Source organism: Tachypleus tridentatus, chromosome 10 (genome assembly GCF_004210375.1).
Source record: "Tachypleus tridentatus isolate NWPU-2018 chromosome 10, ASM421037v1, whole genome shotgun sequence".
In the NCBI taxonomy this organism is placed as follows: Eukaryota; Metazoa; Arthropoda; class Merostomata; order Xiphosura; family Limulidae; genus Tachypleus; species Tachypleus tridentatus.
In genome coordinates this window covers 155,820,866-155,842,389 of record NC_134834.1, presented here as the reverse complement: position 1 = coordinate 155,842,389, position 21,524 = coordinate 155,820,866, and the positions used below count along the sequence as shown (strand labels likewise).

The following is a 21,524-nucleotide window of genomic DNA, read 5'->3' as shown; positions in this document are numbered from 1 at the left end:
GGTGATTCCATGGCTAGACCATCTGTTTGTTCATAGAATTCCTCATTGTATTGGAAATAGGTTGATTGTAGGCAAATAGTTGTTAGTTCCATTATGGCATATATTTTCATATCTGTTCTGTATGGCAGGGAGTTGTCATTCAGCAGTCGTTGTCTGGTAATGTGAAGGATTTCGGAGGTTGGTAAATGTTCCAACATGACAGAAAGAAAAGATCAGAAAGTCACTACCATGACCACCATTTACCTTACTATACCTGCAACATTTCAGTGTAAAACTCAAATGCATAGCCAAGAAATTCAAAGAAGACCAGTGGAAATTCTACAATATTTTAAAGTCCATTCTAGTGAAAAAAAACAAACAGTGATCTACTAAAGAGAATCTCAAAAACATCATCTATGAAATTCCATGTTCCTCCAATGATACATACATTAGAGAAATGGGAAGAAAACTCATGACAAGAATAAAAGAACATAAAAATAGTACAAGACTCATGAAAATAGAAAATTCAGCTACTGCAGAGCATGTCATGTCAACTGGACACAGAATAAACTGGGAGAAAACTAGAATCATTGACACAGACAAATTCTGGAAGACAAGAAAATCAAAGAATCATTAAACAATTAAACCTTCACTAAACAGAGATACAGGATTAGAGGTGAGCAACCTGTGGCTGCCATTGGTTGAATTTACAGGAAATCTCTCCTCCAATCAGAAACAGTGACAATCCAACCAATCATAACATACTGTCCACAATCCATTAGAACCCTATAAAAGACAGACAACACCTTATACACACACACTGACCTGAAGAGGAAAGGCTTGTTCTGAAAACAGCACTCTTATTTTTCATCTACTCATACAAGCCCTTAAGTACAAAAAACATAACTATTAAAAGTACGAAAGAAAGAAAACTTAATTTTTTAAATGGTGTCAACTTTCTTACAATGGGCATGGTCAAATCAGCTGAGTTTGTGATCCCAAATTGGTCTTTATAGTTTACATACTATAATCTTTAATATGTTTTGAGCATCTCCAAGAAATTTTGAGAGCTTTCAATAATGCTTAATTAATTTGTTTTCAAAATATCAGAATTCTTAATGAAGAATTTTCACTAAAAATTTCTTCATGAACAGATGGTATCAGTGTTGCTTGCTCCGAGTACAAATTGATTTTCATGTTAAGATTAAAAATAATTTTCTTGGTCTGAGAAATCTCAAATTTCTTTTGCTTAATTTTTAAAACTTCCTAAAAAATATTTCAAACATTTTTTTTCAGCAAAACATTATATTTTATCTGTTATATTCTCTTTCCTACCTTTATGTGAGGTTGTTCAGTTTACTGTCCTCATAACCATAAAAAATTTAAATAAATCTAAATTACCATTTTCTTCTTTTTAGAACGACTTCATATTGTAACATGAAACTACATCTGTTTATCTTAAATAGCTTTAATCTGGTAACAGTATAAATTTGTTTATACCCGAGTTTTATTGCCCTTTGAAGTGTGTCTAACTGATACAAATTGTAATTTACTTGACAAATATGTAGCTCATGTTATCCTATAAAATTACATAATACACAGCCTATTTGCAAGCATAACTTTTGAAGATTTATTATTATTATTATTTATTTTATCTAATCTGACCTAAACAGTTTTTCAATTTAGTTACTTTTATAATATTAAGTAAAGAATACACATGAAAAACAAAAAAATAAAGTACTTACTTCAACATGGAAGCCCAGTGGAAATCCTACAATACTTTAAGGTCCATTCTGGTAAAAAACAAACAGCGACCTACCAAAGAGAATCTCAAAAACGTCATCTATGAAATTCCATGTTCCTGCAATGACACATACATTGGAGAAATGGGAAAAAAACTCGTGACAAGAATAAAAGTACATAAAGATAGTACAAGACTCACGAAAACACAAAATTCAGCCATTGCAGAGCATGCCACATCAACCAGACAGAGAATAAACTGGGAGAAAACTAGAATCATTGACACAGACGAATTCTGGAAGACAAGAAAAATCAAAGAATCATTTAACACTATTAAGCCTTCACTAAACAGAGATTCCAGTTTAGAGGTGAGCAACATGTGGCTGCCATTAGTTGAATCTACAGGAAATCTCTCCTCCAATCAGAAACAGTGATAATCCAACCAATCATAGCACTCTCTCTACAATCCACCAGGACACTATAAAAGACTAACAACACCTACACACACCTGACTTGAAGATGAAAGGCGGAAGACTTTCAAAATGTCGTCCTCTACACTTGTGTCTCCACAATATACAGGTGCCGTCCATTCTACAAAGTTTCATCATGAATACTCTGTTGTTCTTTTTATTTTACTGTCAACTGTTGATTACACTTAAGCCACAGGTGTAAAGGTAATGAAATAACTTGAATTGAGTACAGTATTTGAGTTCCTTTTTCATTATTCACCTTTTAAAAATATTTCTATTTTCAAATACTGTCACTCCAACTTAAGTAATTTTTAGGAGTATTAATTGTATTTTTATTCTACTACCTTTCATTTTATACATTTCATTACTATTTTCAAAACTCAAATTTGTGCAAGTGGTAAAAACACAGGGCATGCATGGGAATGTAAATAGCAACCAATCTCATGAATTATTTACATCACAGGGCTTGCAATCCCCCTAGTAGCTGGTCAAGTCCTAACCATCACTCTTTTCCTGGGGTAGCTCATGTGTGCAGGATGTCCAATCCAACATTACTGATTAAGAAATTTTTTATACAGTATAGTTGGTTGAATCCATATAGTTTTTTTTTTAAATTCCTTGTGTAGTTTATTCTGAAAAAATAAAATTTGTGCAGTATTCACTATTGGCATTACTGTTGTACCAAGTTTATACACAGTTGCCTGCATGTGTACTTGTGAATAACATAGTAATCAATTACATACAACAAACATGTTCTAGACAACTAAAAGAATAACAAATCTTACAGCACTGTTTGGCAAATCTTTCCCATGTAAGGATTTGTTTCTAGACTTCATAGCCTACAACACACATGTAGTTTGAGAGAACTGGAAGAATAAATTGCAAAAAGCAAATAACCCTATATCTATTGTAACTTTTTTGGCTTTCTCACTATGCAAGAAGAGCTGTTAAGAATTCATAAAAACTTTCTGATGTGTTTACTGATGGAATAAAGTTTGGTTGATTGTTAGTGTTTATTGGCACAAAGTAACCAGGTTATCTGCATGAAAGAGCCAATAAAAATATAAAAAGTAAAATCAATAAAATATGTAAAAAGGAATCATACTAAAACAGAACACAGTCCAATTTTCAAATTAAAATCTCAAAGTTAAAAAGACCAATGGCCCTTAAAAATTTGAAAACACAACTGAGTTGGACATTATCATCCTCACCAATATCAAGGGTGAACCCACTGTAAAAATATGTTTAAAATGGTGCCGTTGCTCTCAGTCGTAATGATGGCATGAAAGTAAGATGTGTGCTATTGTGACTTGAGTGTCACACAGACAACACTAGGTGCTTCAGTACCAAATAACATAAAGCAGTGAGTAAAAATATAGCCAAAGAGCAATAGAAGGTTTGATTTGGAAAAGCTTATTATCATGTTGCTCACTTCAAGTTGACTGCCAACTGGCATGAAGCTGAGCCATGAATACAGGACCATACATCATGTATGGAACAGGCATGGCAGTGATAATACCAGAGCAGACTGACATAGCTGCAATGTCAGCGAGCTCATTCTTGTGGATACTGTCGTGGCCTGGTATCCAGAAAAACTGAACAGAAGTCAAAGATAGAGAGAAATGGGCCAGTCAGTTTTGAATATCAATGAGAATAGGGTGAGGACTGATGTGAAGCAATTCCAGGACTAACAGAGAGCTAAGTGAATTGGTATAAATAGTGCAGTTTGTGTATTGCATAGCATCTATGTGATCCAGGGCAAGAGAAATGGTGTACAATTCAGAAGTGAACACGGAAACTGTAGAGGGGATTCTGTGTGCAATAACTAAATCATGGCAAACCATGGTAGAGCTCACAGAGTCACCTGATTCTGAACCATCCTTCCATTTTCATTTACATGGCAAATAGAAGGTGATACTTCCAATCAGGAGTATCTGCCTTCTTCAGAAGACTGAAAGAAATGTCACATTTGGGGATAATAATTAGCCATGGTGGGATGGGCTGACCAGTGGATACAGCAGTGTTATTCAAGGACAAACCCAATTCATCCAACTGCACCTGAATACAAAGGCTAAAAGGAGCAATGGCAGACCATCTATTATGAAAAAGTGTAGCCCACTGAGGAAGGAAAACACAACCCCATATGAGATGCTGTGGTAAAGATCTAAGTTTTGAAGCAAACATTAAAGATAGTTGCAAACAACAAAGGTATAGAGGGGGGTTCATGGAATTCAGTGTACAAACTCTGGACTAGAGAAGCGCTGAATATCCCTGTGCAGAACCAAAGCCACTGACAGTGAAGGCCTGGCAAAGCCATAATCAGAGACCAGTTTTGATTAAATAAGTGCATGATAGATTTTTAGAGTGGAACATTGAGCTGCCCCCCAAGAGGTGGAAGAGAAGACACAGAGGATGTTCAATGCCCTAGTACCACTTGACACATAGCTGCTTGATGTGTGGAATAAAGGTCAGCTTACAGTCAAAGATAAGCCCCAAGAACTTTGTCTCAGGGACCACAGGAAGCACAACTTCTCTGAGATGGAGCTTGGGATTGGAGTGAATACTCTATTGGTGGCAGAAGTGCATGCAAACAGTTTTAGAGCGAGAAAAGATAACACTGTTTGGTGTGGTCCACTTCAGTAAATGATTGAGGGCAGTCTGTATCTGCAACTCCATATACCTCATGTTTGATGACCAACTCAAGATGTGGAAATTTTCAACAAAGAGACCATTTGCAACTATAGGGGGTAGTTGTCCACTGAGGGTATTAATGTTTATACTTAAAAGTGTGACACTCAAGACACAGCCATGAGGGATTCCAAGTTCCCATGGGAAATAATGGGAAAGTGTTAAACTCACACAGACCTGGAACCACCAGTTCATTAAAAAATGTTTAATAAAAATCGGTAAATTGCCACACAACCCACATGAGTGGAGGATTCACAAGATGTCTTACTTCCACACTGTATCATAAACTTTTTCAAGGTAAAAAAAATACAGAAACAAAAAGAGAAAGGCTTCTCCAACTGATGAAGTCAAATCAGGTGGTCCATGGTGGAGTACTGTCTTTAGAACCCACACTGAGTGAGTAAGAAGAGGTTGTTTGATTTGAGGAACCAAACAAGATGAGCATTAACCATCCTCCCTAAGATCTTATACAGACAGCTCACCAATGCAATTGGATGGTAGTTCAAAGGAATCTTGAAATCCTTCCCAGGTTTAAGGAAAGTGAGTACAATAGCATGGTGCCAAGTATAGGGAAAAACATTCTCTAGTCAGATCCAGTTAAAAACAACCAGAAGAACAGCAAGAGAAGCAGGAAAGAGATGGCAAAACATCTCGTAATGAATATCATCAGGTCTCACTGATGCATTGCCAGACCGATGAAGAGAAAGTTTAAGTTCCACCAATGTAAGGGGGCAATTGTAGTAATAGAGAGGATCAACCCAAAAGGAAAGAGAAGATCATTCTGCCCATGTTTTGATGGCTAAGAAGATGGGGGATGAAGCAGAAGTGCTAGATGCATGAGAAAAGCTTTTGCTGAGAGTATTGGTGATACTCTGGGCATCAGCAACTTCCTGGCCATTAGAGAACAAGATTGAAAGGAATACAATACAGTCAATTATCGATGGCTTACACACAATGGCAGGATCAAGTTCTGTAAGAAGACCAGTTGAACTGTTCCAACTTCCATCGAGGATTGCGGGTTGGACATCATCAAGCACAGCCAGTCTCTCTTAAAATGACAGGAAGATGATTACTGCCTTGTGGATTACTGTCGACCCTCCAAGAAAAGTAAATGACAAGGGGAGCAGATAGAATAATCTGTTCCAGTAAATGACTGGCTAGGTGAATGAAAATAAGCATAAGAACCAGTATTGAAGAGAGACAGGTTGTGGTCCAAGAGCATATGCTCTATAGCATGACCCCTCCCATTAATACTAGCACCACCCCAGTGAGGATTATGTCCATTAAAATCTCCCAATAGTAAAAAGGGGGATGGTAACTGCTCAATGAGGGTATCAAGGTCTGACTGATTATAAATCTTTTCATGAGTCAGGTAGAGAGAACAAATAGTGATGGTACCACCCAAGGAAACACTGATGGCTACAGCTTCCAAGTGTGTATCAAGTGACAAAGACATGGTAGGCACATGCTGATCAACTAGCAATGCCACCCCACCATGCACTTGTCCATCACACAACCTGTTGTTTCTGTAGAAAGAAAACTGCCGAAATGTGACTGTATCTGCAAGTTTCAGAAACGTTTCCTGTAAGGAGAGACACATGGGATGGTAAGAATCAAATCCTTAATGTAATCTATATCTGATCGAAAACCTCAACAGTTCCACTGGATTAAAGTGGCCATTTTTATTTGTGTGAAGGATAATGTGGCAGGGAGACCTTCTGTTTGTGACCACATTTTTTTCTGTATTGGATGAAGATCTATCAACCTCCAATGATCCTGCCCTGGGTCAAGGAGGCAGGTCTCTGTGGACAAAGATTCCCATGACTGAAAGCATGAACAAATGGTCGATTTACTTCTTGAGGTTGCAGAAACACACAAACCCAAGGAAATACTTGAACCTGAAGGAAGTGGAACTGAACAGTCACTAAAAGGAGTGGTAGGAACAGAGATGAAAGTAGACATATATGCATCAACTTGTTTAATTATAGAGGGCACAAGATTCTTAAGATATTTTGCAAACAACTCTGCTGGATGCATAGAAAGATCTGTCTGCACTCCCACTGTGGCAGTAGAATGGAGTGTAGCAGCATATGTCCGAGGTGGGGTTGGAGAGAATAATTTCCGAGCCACTGATTAGGTGATATTATTAACAGTTTTCAAGCATTGCACCTCTTTCTCTTCTATCCATTTAGGGCAAGAAATAGAGTAAGAGGAGTGTGAGCCACTACAGTTAACACAGTGTGATTTCAGGTTGCACATGGAAGCATTGTGGTCTTTACTACCATAATGAACACATATCAAAGAACCATGACAGGATGTTTTTAAGTGACCAAACTGCTGACACTGGAAACATCTGAGAGGGTTAGGAATGTAAGGCCACACCTTGCAGTTCAGATAACCTGCTTTGACTGTGGCAGGAGGGCATGGTGATGTAAACATCAAAATCTGAACATTGGGAGGGGTAAAAATTCATAATGGCTGGAGAAACCAAGGATCTCAGGAATGTTCTTTAAATCCCTTTCAACTATAACTCCTCTGGAAGAAAGTAATCAATGGGTATATCCCCAATGGCTTTGATTTCAAAAGGAGTTTGGTATGTTGTGGTGAAAATGTTTTCACCAAAATGTCTCCAAAATGCAACTTCTTTACTGACTTTGGGAAGCTACCAAGTCCTTCTAATCCCTTTTGAATAAAAAATGAACACATCTTCCCTAAGAATTTCTCAGATAAGAAGTGGATAATCAGAAATGGTACAAAATCTTGCTGTAATATTGACTGCACAACAGTCGTCCATGTGTAGTCATTTTCCAATGATCTATGTTTTTCTTCAAATTTTGATTTTTATTTATTTTGTCAGAAAGAGAGGTATCCATAGTAAAGAAGCTACACTTCAGTGCCCACTTGTCCCACCCACCATACAGCCCTACGAGGGAACACACTATAGTACCAAACAAGGACAATGCAGCAATGCCAAGGTTTCGTGAGCACTATACCCAAATATTAGCATCAGGTACAATGTCCACAACACCCATTGAGAACATCCAACACTGGTACCTGGTTGACCCTAGCCCAAGTGAACCAGCTGATTGAACCTGGGGGACCACCTCAAGGCTGCTCTTCTACAGGAATTCAAGGCCAAAGTGGTGCATCATGGTTGAACCCCTCAACCACCAGGATCCTCTCCTCCCTTTCATGGGTTACCACACACAGCAAACATGTAGGTGGATGTTTAGATCCCAGAGGAGGTAAACTGAAAAAACAGAACATTCTCTGGGAGGTCCCTCACCATGTACAGGAAATCCACACCAAGGAGAATAAAGTTTAAATTGGAAGCAAAATAAATAATTCTCTGTACAGAAAACAACACATCATTTTATAGATTAAAATCTTGGATTTCTATTGGTTATAAATAATACAGTATTAAATGCTAGAAAGGGCTACTGGCAATTTCTTAAAGAGAAGATGATACAGGTGGGTATGTCAAAAAAGGTCTGATCTTCTGTTTTGTGACTTTGTAAACAAATAAGACTGAAAGATAATTAAGAACTTAACACTTTTATGTAATATTAAAACTTGATTTATTAACTATGTTCTTATGCTAAATTACTTGTATACCACAATAAGAAAGATCATTTAAATTTTGAATTTAACTCACTAAAACCTTGTAACATACACAGAAAAAGATGCCCGTAGTGAAAGTGTCAATTACAAAGTTCCCTTTCATATATCACATTAGGTCTGATTTTTATTTTTATCAATTATTTATACTTGTTAGTCATCTTTATGTGATAAAGCAGTTACATAGCCAAGAAAATACCATTAAACACCACTTAACAGGAAAAGTGTTGACTGATAAAAGCACAATTTCCATTCATATCCTACTTCTACATTGACATAGGGCATATTTTTTTCCATTATATTTAGTCAAGCTCAGCTTCTCTTCAATAATTACAGCTTGTTTTGAATAACTAGAGTTTTTGTATGCATTGTTTGAGTAATAATAAATTTACTAATACACAAATATAGTTTTTCTGGATAGTTTGCTTTCTCAGAACTCTTAGCTAATTATACTCACAAATCCTAAATTTATGTTTTCTCATTTAAGAAGTTATACTTTTCCTACATTGAAAATGTATTTCTAATAGGCACTTTCTCCACTTACCAGATTAGCTATTCCCATACATTTCTACCCTTTGTATGTAAATTTTTTTTATTAGTCATTCCACAAGCCTTCTGCATCCTCCCATCGAAATCAAATGATTCCAATGTATCTCTCATGCAAATTACTATGTGTCACTGCACCACCAACAGAGCATTGCATGCTCACATCATTCTCTCTACATGCTTCTACTGAACTTTCACTTCAAAGTCTGATGAAATATGTGAGAACTGGAAAAATGGGGAGAAAGGGTGAGAAGTGTGAGAGGAGGTAAGTATCTATTGGAAATATATTTTCAGTAGAGGAAAATTATAACTTCTTATAGAGCACTTACCTCTACTGAAAAGAATCCCACAATGAGAAAGAAGAGAAAACAGTGAAAGGGGATAATAGAAGCACCCCTACAATCATACAAAGGATACCCTTGACCATGAGAGAAAGAGATCCAGAGATCAGAAGAGGAGGAACTACACCATATTTGAGCCAGGTATACTACTTAGTTGTTTACTTTACACTAACAAAGGCATACAAGAAACTTTTCTTTCCAATGACTTTAGAGGGTAAGACTTTTTTTTTAAATTAAACTAAATCCATTTACTGTAGCATCACAAAATCTTGTTGATACAGGATTCATAAAATATTCATCAAGAGAAAATGAAAAACACATGAGAAAAAAAAACCCTTTGATAAGTATTTTTAAATGATATCAGGATTTGTATATTTTATGATGGACAGAAAAACTGAAACTATATGTTTTCTTTACAGGCAATATGTGTTGGAACTGTGCAGAGATCAAAGTTCCAACATATTTTCTTTGTAATGTTATAAAGGAGATATATACTATTTATATTAGTTTTAATACCAGAAAAAGTGCAACCCTGAAGATAATGTGTATTTTTCAGAACAAGTGAGCATTTCATGTGTGTTTTGAACAAATTAACACAATTCAACTCTATGGTTTTCACCATTTTATTTTTGAAATTTTAAAATTCAGTGAGGTTTTTATTTCACTTCAAAAGTCTAGTTCTAACTTAATCAGATCTTCCTATGTCTCTTGTAGGGTCTATCCTTCAACAAAAGAGTTGTAACTGCAGTGGATCTTCCTATTTCACTTTAGGGTCTTTACTTCATTTGAAAATATAAAGTAATAATTTTAAACATTTTCTCAGAAAACATAAACTGCTATTTAAAACACAATGGAAACTATGGCTTTTCAAACAGTTTTCAATGAATATACAATTCCTTAGGAGATAACTTTACTTACCAGATGTATTTTCTAATCCACAATCCAGTTGTAGATACTCTTCTTGAAATTTATTTTCTTTTTTCACATTCCCAAGATTATCTTTTGAATTAGTTAAATCATTATTACCACTCTCACAGAACTCAGAAATAATTTCTTGTTGTAAATCACCTGGTTTGCTCAGTTGTTACTCTACAAAATGTGTTCTAAAATGAAAACATATTCAAATAATCAGTAAGAAACAACTTGTGCAGACACTAAAATATACATATACACAAGTCTTGTCAGATTATTAAATGTAAAATATGATGAACCACAACTGAAATTGCTGTTGTGAATTCATATCTAATAGGTTTAATCTTGGCAGAAAAAGTAAATAATATGAAAAACAGAGGTAGTGTCCATAGGATTGTATATTGTATAATATACTTCACAATTGTACTAGTGATTAAAGTATTTTAATTAATATTAATTACAATAATGTTTTTGTTTGTTTTTGAATTTTGCATAAAGCTACTCGAGGGCTATCTGTGCTAGCCATCCCTAATTTAGCAGTGTAAGACCAGAGGGAAGGCAGCCAGTCATCACCACCCACCGCCAACTCTTGGGCTACTCTTTTACCAATGAATAGTGGGATTGACCATCACATTATAATGCCCCCACAGCTGAAAGGGCTAGCATGTTTGGCGCGACGGGGATGTGAACCTGTGACCCTCAGATTACGAGTCATGCGCCTTAACACATTTGACCATGCAAGGCCAATTACAATATCTGACAAAACTATTTAAATGATAATACTGCAATTTCCACAATTAGTAAACATATTCTGAGATAAAACCAGTCACAAATACATTTTTGTTTACCCTGGAAATCATCATTCACCTACCAAATAAGGAATATATGATACTGATATCATACTTTGGATAAAGAAAAATAATAAACAAGAAATTGATGTTTTATCCATTTAAGAAAACAGGCTTACTTTTGGTAAACTGGTATCAAACTTTTAAGGAAAAGCAAATGTTTCCCTTTAATTCTCTAAGGATTATATTTTTCTGCAACAACTTTACCGAGAAAAAACATAGAAAACTTTAAAAAAAGTTATTCTTCTACTGTTGGTACTCACAGCAACCTGTAACGTTCCCCAGACAAATCTCTCTACCAGTAACATTTCATTTGTTTGCAGAAATGATTCAAAAACAATACCACATAGCCTTAGGTAATTGGGATGAAATGCATAGTAAGACTTCAGTAATTTTAGAGTTTACTTGCTGCCAATAACAACAGTAAAGAAGCTTAAGGGAATATGTTTTCATCAAGGAAATCTCTGATATACTCGAGATAATAAAAGGGTAATAACATTGCTATTTAAATACTTATTCAGTTTTATGGCTTTCATTTTATTTTCAATACTTCATAAAATAAAACAAAACAGATATGGTGAAGTTAAAACATCATTTCTTGATTCTAATACGAGGCAAAATAGACATTCAACAATTTTTTTCCCTTTCACTATTTATTATAATGTGTCCTTTGAAACCAACAGTAAATAAAATAAATAATGACTTAAAATATCTTACAGAAAAAAACTGAAATTAATCATCATTGGTACTGCAAGGATTTTCTTAAGTTTCAGTTCCTGGTTCATGCACAAACACAAAACTGCAAGCAATAAGAACTCAATAATGAAAAAGTTAAAATGTTAAAAAAAATATTTAAGAAACTTTTAAAAATAACCTGGATTAATCTATTTGTTACTTAATTGAAATGTACAAGTAAACATTAGTTAACTATTTTTGCACCTCACTATATAAAATAAATAAAATACTACATCACTCAGTATCCTTCAGTTTAAGTACCATACTGTACTGTATCAAACTACCTAGGTATATATGTAGGTGTGAACAAAGAGGCAAACCTTTCTAAAGTATATTTAGAAACCTTAGCTTAAAGGGGAAAAAAAGTTGGATTTGTCCTGGCCAGAATGTGAACTTACAATATGGCATTTTTCCAGTATAGAACATTATGGAACTTCCTATTTGTGCTGTAGCAAGAAACAAGTCACAAGTTCTTCAGTACATTTCCATATATTATGGTTAGTTGTACCAAGGATATTAATTTCACAATTATCTTGCAAATATTTATGTAAATTCATAGAATTATTGTTTATTTGTGGTCCCCAAATTACCTTATTCACATATTGTTCATTTAGTTTAAGTGTAAAGTTTCAAAATGGGCTATATGCACTGCACTAAATGCAAGAATTAAACTCTAAAATATGAGCATTACAAGTTTTCAAGATTACCCCTGAGCTATCATTAACATAACATTCAACATAAAGGCAACCAAAGAATGTATCTTATGGTTTACGTTTTATTTCTACTGGATGTACTAACCATTTTAAAATTGTAACAACACTGTTCACATTGATTAGAAATGAAGCAAATTAAGTTCATTAAAATATAATTACAATATTTCAAGGTTTTTTAGCAATGAATTAATAAATCTTATAAAAGTTACCTGAGAATTCTCTATTACTTCAATATAGTTCTCTTCTCGTTCCTTTTTTGGTACTTTAAAATCAAAGATAGAATGTGAGGATCCTTTTCCTAGAGCAGCAGCTTCTGTTTGTTACATGTATAGAAAATGTATTTTTTAAATAAATTTTACTGTGGTTTAATGTACTAGTATATTATAATAGAATATTTGGGCTATTATCAGACATTTTTAAACCAAGTATATTTATTCAAAACAAGCACTTAAAAATAAAAGTTTAGAAATTCCCTCTCTTTCTATTATTATTTTGTTTAACCAAAATGTATACATCTTCTTTCATCCCTCTGTACAGATTCTTTCTGGCACACTGCCTGCTAGACTTCAATGCTAAACACTACACAATTCAGTGTCTCTTGGCTATCTGCTTCAATCAACCTATAGCTCTCTGGATTTTCTGTGACAATCTTTCTGTCAACTTTACTTATTACATTTAGATCAAATACTCTCCTTAATGAGATTATTTTATAGAATGTGCTCACAACACATTAACAGTGTGTTTAATCAGGTTTATAAATTTATTTCCATGCTAAGAAGTGCATTCTCACTTTTGCTCTCTTTCTCATACTTTAAAAGACTTGACATAAATGAGGCTCCAATATGTCACTCAATTTCTTTTGCCTAGACTTGTCCATTCACAGGAAGGAACTCAAACATTTATTAAGGCTATAGGTGTTTCATATTTGCAATGTTATGCACTTTTCAGAGAGATACATTCCTGTGAATTACCATAAAATTCTATATTTATATTTATAAAAAAAGTATTATTTTACACCTAAATATAATCAAAATGCTTTTAACTTTACTTTCTTAGGCCAGATATTCTAGACAGAAAACAAAAAATGTTCCAAGAATGGTACTTTAACACATTCACTTTATCCAAATGTCTGCCCAAGGGTGTGTCAGGCAGTATCACTGATGCATATATATGCATCAACCAAAACACTGATCAAAATGCATTTCACTGAAGTCAGCATGCATTAGAAGCCAGTTCTGCTGTGACAGCACTCACTTAAGAGCCTCTTCTCCCAGAAGTTTTGTTTGGTTGTAAAGCTTGTTTGTTTAAAAAAAATATTTTCTGTTGCTGAGAAAGAAGTCAAAACCACACAGAAATTTTGAAAATGAAGAATTATCAGATTTATTAGACAATTTGAAGTCTTTGTCTTTCTCCAAAAATGAGAACAAGTATTTTTCACCTAAAGAAAGTGGCACTGATAATAAGGTATCAAATTCCATTCAGGTATTGAATACAGCATCAGCTGAAAATGAAGACACCGAGCCTATTAATATTTCTAGACTTGATGACAGCACAGGCATGCTGATACTAATATAGCCATGTGAAATAATGATTAATCAGTCATGAAAAATTACAATTTATTGGAACTCTAGGGTTAAATTCAACATTCCATTCAGACTTTTCTCTGTTTCCAAATGAGGAGTTTTACAACCTTTTAGTTATTGAAACAAATGTATATGCTGAGGAATTTTTTTCATTGTAAACTTTAGGAAAACTTATGCTTTACACAATAGAAGGATATTACTGTTGATGAGCCAAGTTTTTGGGAGGTCTTGCTTCACATAGGGCATATTCAAATACAATATTTTCATGACTATAACTAACCATTCTTGTATAATCAAACATACCCAATAATCCTGATAAAATATACAAAATAAGCGAGACACATGTACATCATGCAGCAGATTTTAGTTGAATATGCAAAGAGACCTATAAATAAGACATGTTTTGCATTTTTAAAATGTCCCTAATAATTTAAAAAAAAAGGCACTTATTATGGATAATGTTTTCAAAGATGGTAATGAATGTATTGATCATTTATAACACAGATCCTCATATCAACTACAAAACACAACTACTACATGCACTCTAATTTTTCAAGCAGTAAAAAAGAAACAAGTCTACACAATTAACAGATGAGAAAACAAAGCTGCAAATGGAAGAGTGAAAAAAACATTTAAAGAAGCTGAACAGAATCAACACTAAGAAATATAAAAGACATTCTTTCAACTAAAACTAATGCAGAAACAAATGTTTCAACTCACTAAAATTGGCAATATTATGACATTATAACCTTGATAAACAGACTACCCTACTCTTTGGCACAGAATCTCAATTTTGTAATTTTTTTAAACTCATCTTTGCAATATATTTAAAAGCTTTTGTTTCTCAAATTTATTTTCTGGGATTTTTAAGGTAAGTTAAATATCATTGGAACTAACTGATCCAAACAAATCTAATACTAGCAAATTATCCACTGCAACTAAAATGGACACTAACAACAATATACTCCAGCACAAAAATGTTCAGTATATGATATCCAAAGTTCACATTAAATGTTTGACAAATAAAGTTAGACAAAATAAAAATATCTTTATAAGAAAAACTTTTAGTCTACTAAAACTGGACTTGTTAAAACTCCATACAGGTGCTAGTACTAAGCTGGCTTATTTGATACAATTCACAAAACCAACACATCTTAAGTAGGATAATACTACCATTTAAAACAAATCCAAATGTGCAATACTTATGAACATAAATGGATTTCTTGTATGTAATTGAGTGAGTTCTCTAATTTTAAACAGTACTTCTTTTAATTTACATTTGAGTCTGGAGTAATAATATTCTGATTAGATACAAGGAGATACTTCACTTGGATGTTCAAAACATGAGAGAGTGGTCACACTGTTCCTTTGTTCTGATAATAAATTCTCTTTTTCTGTTTCTCCTTTGCCAAAATTTTCAATTATCATATGAAATTCATGAATTAGACAAAATAAAACAATACTTCACCAACATTAACAAGTTTCCTCCACAAACCATGGAAAATGTCATACTTACACACCAAGATAAAAAGCAAAATCAACTAACGAAAGTAAATATACCCCTCGATTTAAAAAAATCACTAAACCAAATACTGCTGCCTACCATATATTCCCTACATCAGCAAGAAAATAACCAACATTTGGGAAAAACTAGTAACAAAATATGACATTCCAGTTAATACCCAATTTATTCAAAAACCAGGCACAAAACTAAGGTCTATACTATGTAAAAACTACACTGGCAAACACAACACCAACATTATTTATAAAATACAATATCATAACTGCCACAATTTCTATATTGGAGAAACAAGTAGAAAAATGGAAACCAGATTCAAAGAACACAATTGTCACCTTCACACATTTACGAACACTGCAAATCAAATAAAGACAACATAACCACAAAAAACATGTAAATACTAAATAAAGAAACAAACATAAACAAATGCAAAATTAAAGAAGCCTTACTTATACAACTCAAGCCCAAAATAATCCAATACAAAGGAACACCTTTTATACCTATATTAATAAATATATCCAACATCTAAGCATGCCCACCTACATTCCTACACTCAATTACACAACTGCCTTCAAACATGTGGTCAACTATTGGTCAGTTACCTCTTTCTTTCTTTGTGAACTTGACAATGACCAAAGAAGGTCTAAATGTTGTTTGCTCCTTTACATAGTGCTTTCTCTACTCATACTAGCCGTTTTTGCATATATAATTTTCTCTATAAGTGGGTTTTCTTGTCATCATGGATAATAACTTATCATCAATACTGAAGTTCAAATATTTTATAGTTTTGTACCACACTTTTATAATACAATAAACAGTAAAACAAAATCACATTATCTCTAGGACAGTTCAATCCACAAATACTGGTGAATAACAATTTAATTTCTTCATTATAAAGAAGGATTTTTATAATATCTAATTTCTGAGATTGATCTTGAGATGAGTCTCAAGGTTTACAAATACCAGAATGAGTAAACTTCTTGAAAATTACAGTTTTAAACTTTCTTCCAGGCTTATGGATTAGCACATCTGAAAGTGCTAATAAATTTTCTATTTTAGCTGAATAAAAGTTAAAGTTGTTCTTACTTTGATTGGAAAGATTGGATTACACTTTCTTTAAATCAAAAGTTTTAAAGTTGAGATCTATGTATCATGCATGTTGTGGACATATTCAATGACACAAACATCTAGATAAATATATACCCAGAAGAAACACTTCTGTATTCCTACGTAAAATGTATTTTTTCATTTGAATATAACCAAAATAAAAGCTTTACTTATTTAAGACAGTTATTTTAGATAACAAAAAGATCCAAGCATGGCATCATAACACAGACACTCATATTAACTACATTATCAACTACAACTGGCAAAGGTATTCAATATGAGAAATTCTGGTAATCTCCATTTGTAGTTGTCTTGATGAATATAACAGTCTCATAGTAACTGAAAGTTCAACTATCATTAAAAATACTGAAAACCATTTTTTCTTCACGTAAGATGTTTGAGCAGTACCACTCTTAAACCCTCTTGTTACAGCTAGGTTAAAATGCACATCACAACTTTTCACAGTTACATTCAAAATTTAACTCTCAAGTACAGGCTCAAATGATTTCACCTAATTCCAGACCCCAAATTGATCTTTAATGTTTCCATATTATAACTTTTATCATCTTTGTGAATCTTCACAAATTATTGCAAGCATTACAAGTATTTTTAGACAAAAAATATCAGAATTTTTATTATTATAGTTTAATAAGCACATCACTTTGAACATAAGGAGTCAAAGTGTTGATTACTCCAAGTGCAAAATAATTTTTTATACTGAGATGAAAAAATACTTTTCTTCATCTGAAAATGTTCAAGTTTCATTTGCATGACCTCTAAATCTTCCTAAATAAATTACAAATTTTCTTCTGTAAAACTTTATATCTTATTTTTTATTTCCTCTACCCTAACCATATACAGCATTAGTTAAATTGACTGACTTTGTAACCACCATAAAAAGATTAAGAGATAAATATAAATTACTTTTTTCTTCTTTCTAGAAAAATGTCAATTTATAACAAGAAACTAACACTCTTTATTCTAAACAGTTTAAAAACAAGTAGCAGTATATATCTGTTTTTACAAAATTTTACTGTTTTATTGTCCTTTGCACCCTGTCTAATTAATATTCCTTCCACACAACTTCTAACTCACTCATAAAAATGCAACTCATGTTACCCTATCAAATTATACAATGCATGAGCTACAGGCAAGCTGTTCACAAGCATAACCCTTGAAAAAAATTTTTTTCTTCATCTTTCCCAATAAGTTTCTAATATCTAAATTTTATTTATAATAATAAAGAAAATACATAAAAAAACAAGAAATGTAACACCCGAGTTTTTTTTGTTATTGCTGTTGATCATTAACAAAACTTAACCCTATTTTTTTTTCAACTAATGGTACTACTACATTAAATAATTTTGTATTTAATTATATAATGCACTGGGAATATGGAATATTAACATATAAAGGACAGACATTATCTTATAACTATCACAATTTTTCTGGCTTTCTAACTATGTGGTAAGAGCCATTAACCCATTTTGCAATGGGTTCAGTATAAAATACACAGGTTTATATATACATTTGCACACAGTAAGTATTTATACTATAGCTTTTAATGCAGTAGGTGCATCTTCACAAAATTTGGTAAACTTTTGGTAATTATTTCATATCTTTTGTATACAAAATTTCAGATTTTTTAATTAATTTGTTTGTAAAAATATCAAGTATGTTTTATTACAAGTCCAAGTGAAGTGATTTTCATGTCATGCTTGAAAAAAACTATACTTTGTCCCCAAAATCTTAAATGTGTATTTGTGTAACCTCTAAAATCTCCTAAACATATTTCAAATGTTTGTTTTCAGTAAATCTTTATATTTTATCTGTTACTTTCTCTACACTAACTGTAGGGGATCTGTCAATTTAACAAAACCTTGTAACCACCTTAAAAATTGGGATATAAATATAACTTATGCTTTTTTTGTTCTAGGGTGACTACAGATTATAACATGAAAAAACACAAATGTTTAGCTCTCATAACATTATACATATATGTGTGTGTGTTACCGTATCCAATAATATGTAACTGACTTTTAGTCTTTACAAAGTAGCCTGTCTTTGTTGTGGTTCGTAAAGAATAATCACATTTCAATTAATAAGCATTATATATGTCTAGATTATTAGTATTTACAAGCAAGTTATTAAATCAAAAAGTAAAGCAAACAATATTTTGTTGACTTTCAAAATTTGTGGTGCACATGGGAGGGATTTACACATTTTGATAAAAGTTAAGAAAAAACGACCTTTCACTACAGATAAATATGAAAGAATATATTTTTATTTAAATCAATGTTTTTCCTTTGCAGCTTCTTCAGCTTGTTATGTATGCTAACCCCAAAAAAACCAAAAAGGTGAAACATAGGTTTGAAAACAATTTATTCTTTTATATTTATTTGGAGTTTAAAGTTCATTTTTTCACACCTTTTATCAAAAAGCACACACTTATCTCTTCTTGTTATGATCTTTGTATTTGATTGGTGTTTCTCAAAGCTTGCCATGCCTTAAATTTCACAAATGGAGGATGTGAAAATTCTTGTTAGGTTATATATATATATATATATATATATATATACATTTGAATAACAAAAACAAATTACTATATCAAAACCACAGAATTCCATTATAACTTACCAAGCTTAGTAACTAAACTGTATTTCAGTCTTAAAATATGATATATTGAGCAGACTAAAAACACAACCTACCTCTTTAAAATCATTTAAAAAAAAACAAAATCAGATGATATAGTAATACATGAAAATGGCTGAGAAGATATTACTAGAGCATTAGTTTTATCACCTACAACCTTCTTTGTGTACAGATACATAAACTAGAGGGTCAGAACAACTTGTAACATCCATCTTCCACATCCTCTCTTTCACACACTGTCAAATATCTCCCTCTGAGGTTCTTTATTATAACATTTATACATCCAACAGAAATACAATTATTCTTTATAAACTATACAACTAATTATTCTTAACTTTTCAAATTATGTATCATGTCACATTGTTCCCAGAGTACTATCTGGTTCATCAGGTGAAAAAAATTTCATAATACATACTGAAAACACAGTAATACCAAAAAGCATTTTTAATTACAATTAATTTTTTTTTCAAATTCCATCATCATCAACATTAAAACCTCAAGAAGTTAGTTCACAATATTCTAACAACAAAAAACAACAAACCATTGAGCAAGTATTTTTTTGTATTGAATCACACATGTAGAAAAAAAAAAGACTTAAATGGCAACAAGGTAATGGAATGTACAATAAAATATGTGGCATACACATTTAACTCTCACTACAGACTCAGCTGATTCTTGGCCTCAAACTGACCTTTAAAATTTCCATATCATAAATTTTAATATGTTTTGTGTGTCTTCAAAAAAATTTTCAAAGATTTCTTTAAACATTATAAGGCTTTTATATTAAAAAATCAAATTTTCTAATAAAGTATTTTTACTAAACTATCTCCATCAATATACACTGCTGGCCAATGAACAAAGAAAAAATATGCATCTTGCATTGTTAGACTCAACCACTTATTTGAGTAGAGCTTCGAAATATGAAAATAAGAAAAGTGGAAAAAATTTTTTTTTTAGCATTTAATAGGGAAAATGTGAACACTATGAAATTAGCCTAAATACTAGCTGGTCAAAAGTTTAAGACCATACTGAAACGAAGTATTAATCAGTAAACAGATAACGAAATTTAGTCATTTGTGTTCAAGCATTAGCATTGTCAACATTTCCCACTGACATCTCCTGTATTACATCAGGTAAAAACATGGCAAAGGCTAAAAAGTTGACAGAGTTTGAACGTGGCAGAATTGTTGAGCTGCAAAAGCAAGGTCTTTCTTAATGTGCCATTACTGGTGAGATTGGGCATAGTAAAACTTCTGTTTTAAATTTCTTTAAAGACACTGAGAGATACAAAATGAGAATTTCAAATGGTCAGCCCAAGAAAATTTTGCCGTCATTGAGCAGGATGAATCGATGGGTTGTCCAGCAAGACACCAGCCAATTGTCGGACAAGTTTAAGGCCCTTAAGGATGCAGAATGCAGCTCAAGAGCAATAAGACGGCATATACGAAAAAAGGCTTTAAAAAACATAAACGTTCCAAAGGCCAAGGTTCCTTCCACACCACGAAACAGCTCGGTTAAACTTTGCTGAGAAGCACCAAACATGGGACGTAGAAAATTAGATGAAGGTTTTGTTCTCTGATGAGAAAAAATTTAATCTGGATGGTCCAGATGGCTTCCAATGTTACTGGCATGATAAAGATATCCCACTGGAGATATTTTCTACACAACACAGTGGAGGAGGTTCCATCATGATCTGGGGTGCTTTCTCCTTTCATGGAACAATGGAGCTTCAGGTTATATAAGGGTGTCAAACAGCAGCCGGCTACATTGGCATGTTGGAGAGAGCATCCTTACTGACTGAAGACCCTTGCTTGTGTGGAAATGACTGGATCTTTCAGCAGGACAACACTGCAATTCACAATGCCCGCAGGACAAAGAACTTTTTCATGGCAAATAACGTGATTCTTTTGGACCATCCAGCATGTTTGCCCAAACTGAACCCCATTGAAAATGTTTGGGGGTGGATGGCAAGGGAAGTCTATAGAAATGGATGTCATTTCCAAACAGTGCATGATCTTTGTGAAACCATCTTCACCACTTGGAATAACATTCCAGCCAGCCTTCTGCGAACTC

General features: G+C 33.1%; 1 protein-coding gene across 9 annotated transcripts in view; it reads right to left on the bottom strand.

Annotated features, from left to right (window-relative positions):
* The window catches only part of LOC143230701 (uncharacterized), a 54,155-nt gene that overhangs the window by 7,545 nt on the left and 25,086 nt on the right, over positions 1-21,524 (bottom strand). For 3 of the 9 annotated variants that reach the window (XM_076464705.1, XM_076464708.1, XM_076464707.1), the window contains exons 3-5: positions 12,800-12,903; positions 10,301-10,485; positions 1,725-1,840 (exon numbers count right to left, since the gene is read on the bottom strand). The gene's annotated coding sequence lies outside the window, so the exon portion shown is untranslated. Of the gene's footprint in view, positions 1-1,724; positions 1,841-9,991; positions 10,162-10,300; positions 10,486-11,859; positions 11,942-12,799; positions 12,904-21,524 lie in introns of those variants that run through there. The other 6 variants (XM_076464710.1, XM_076464706.1, XR_013016602.1 and 3 more) reach the window with 6 other exon arrangements.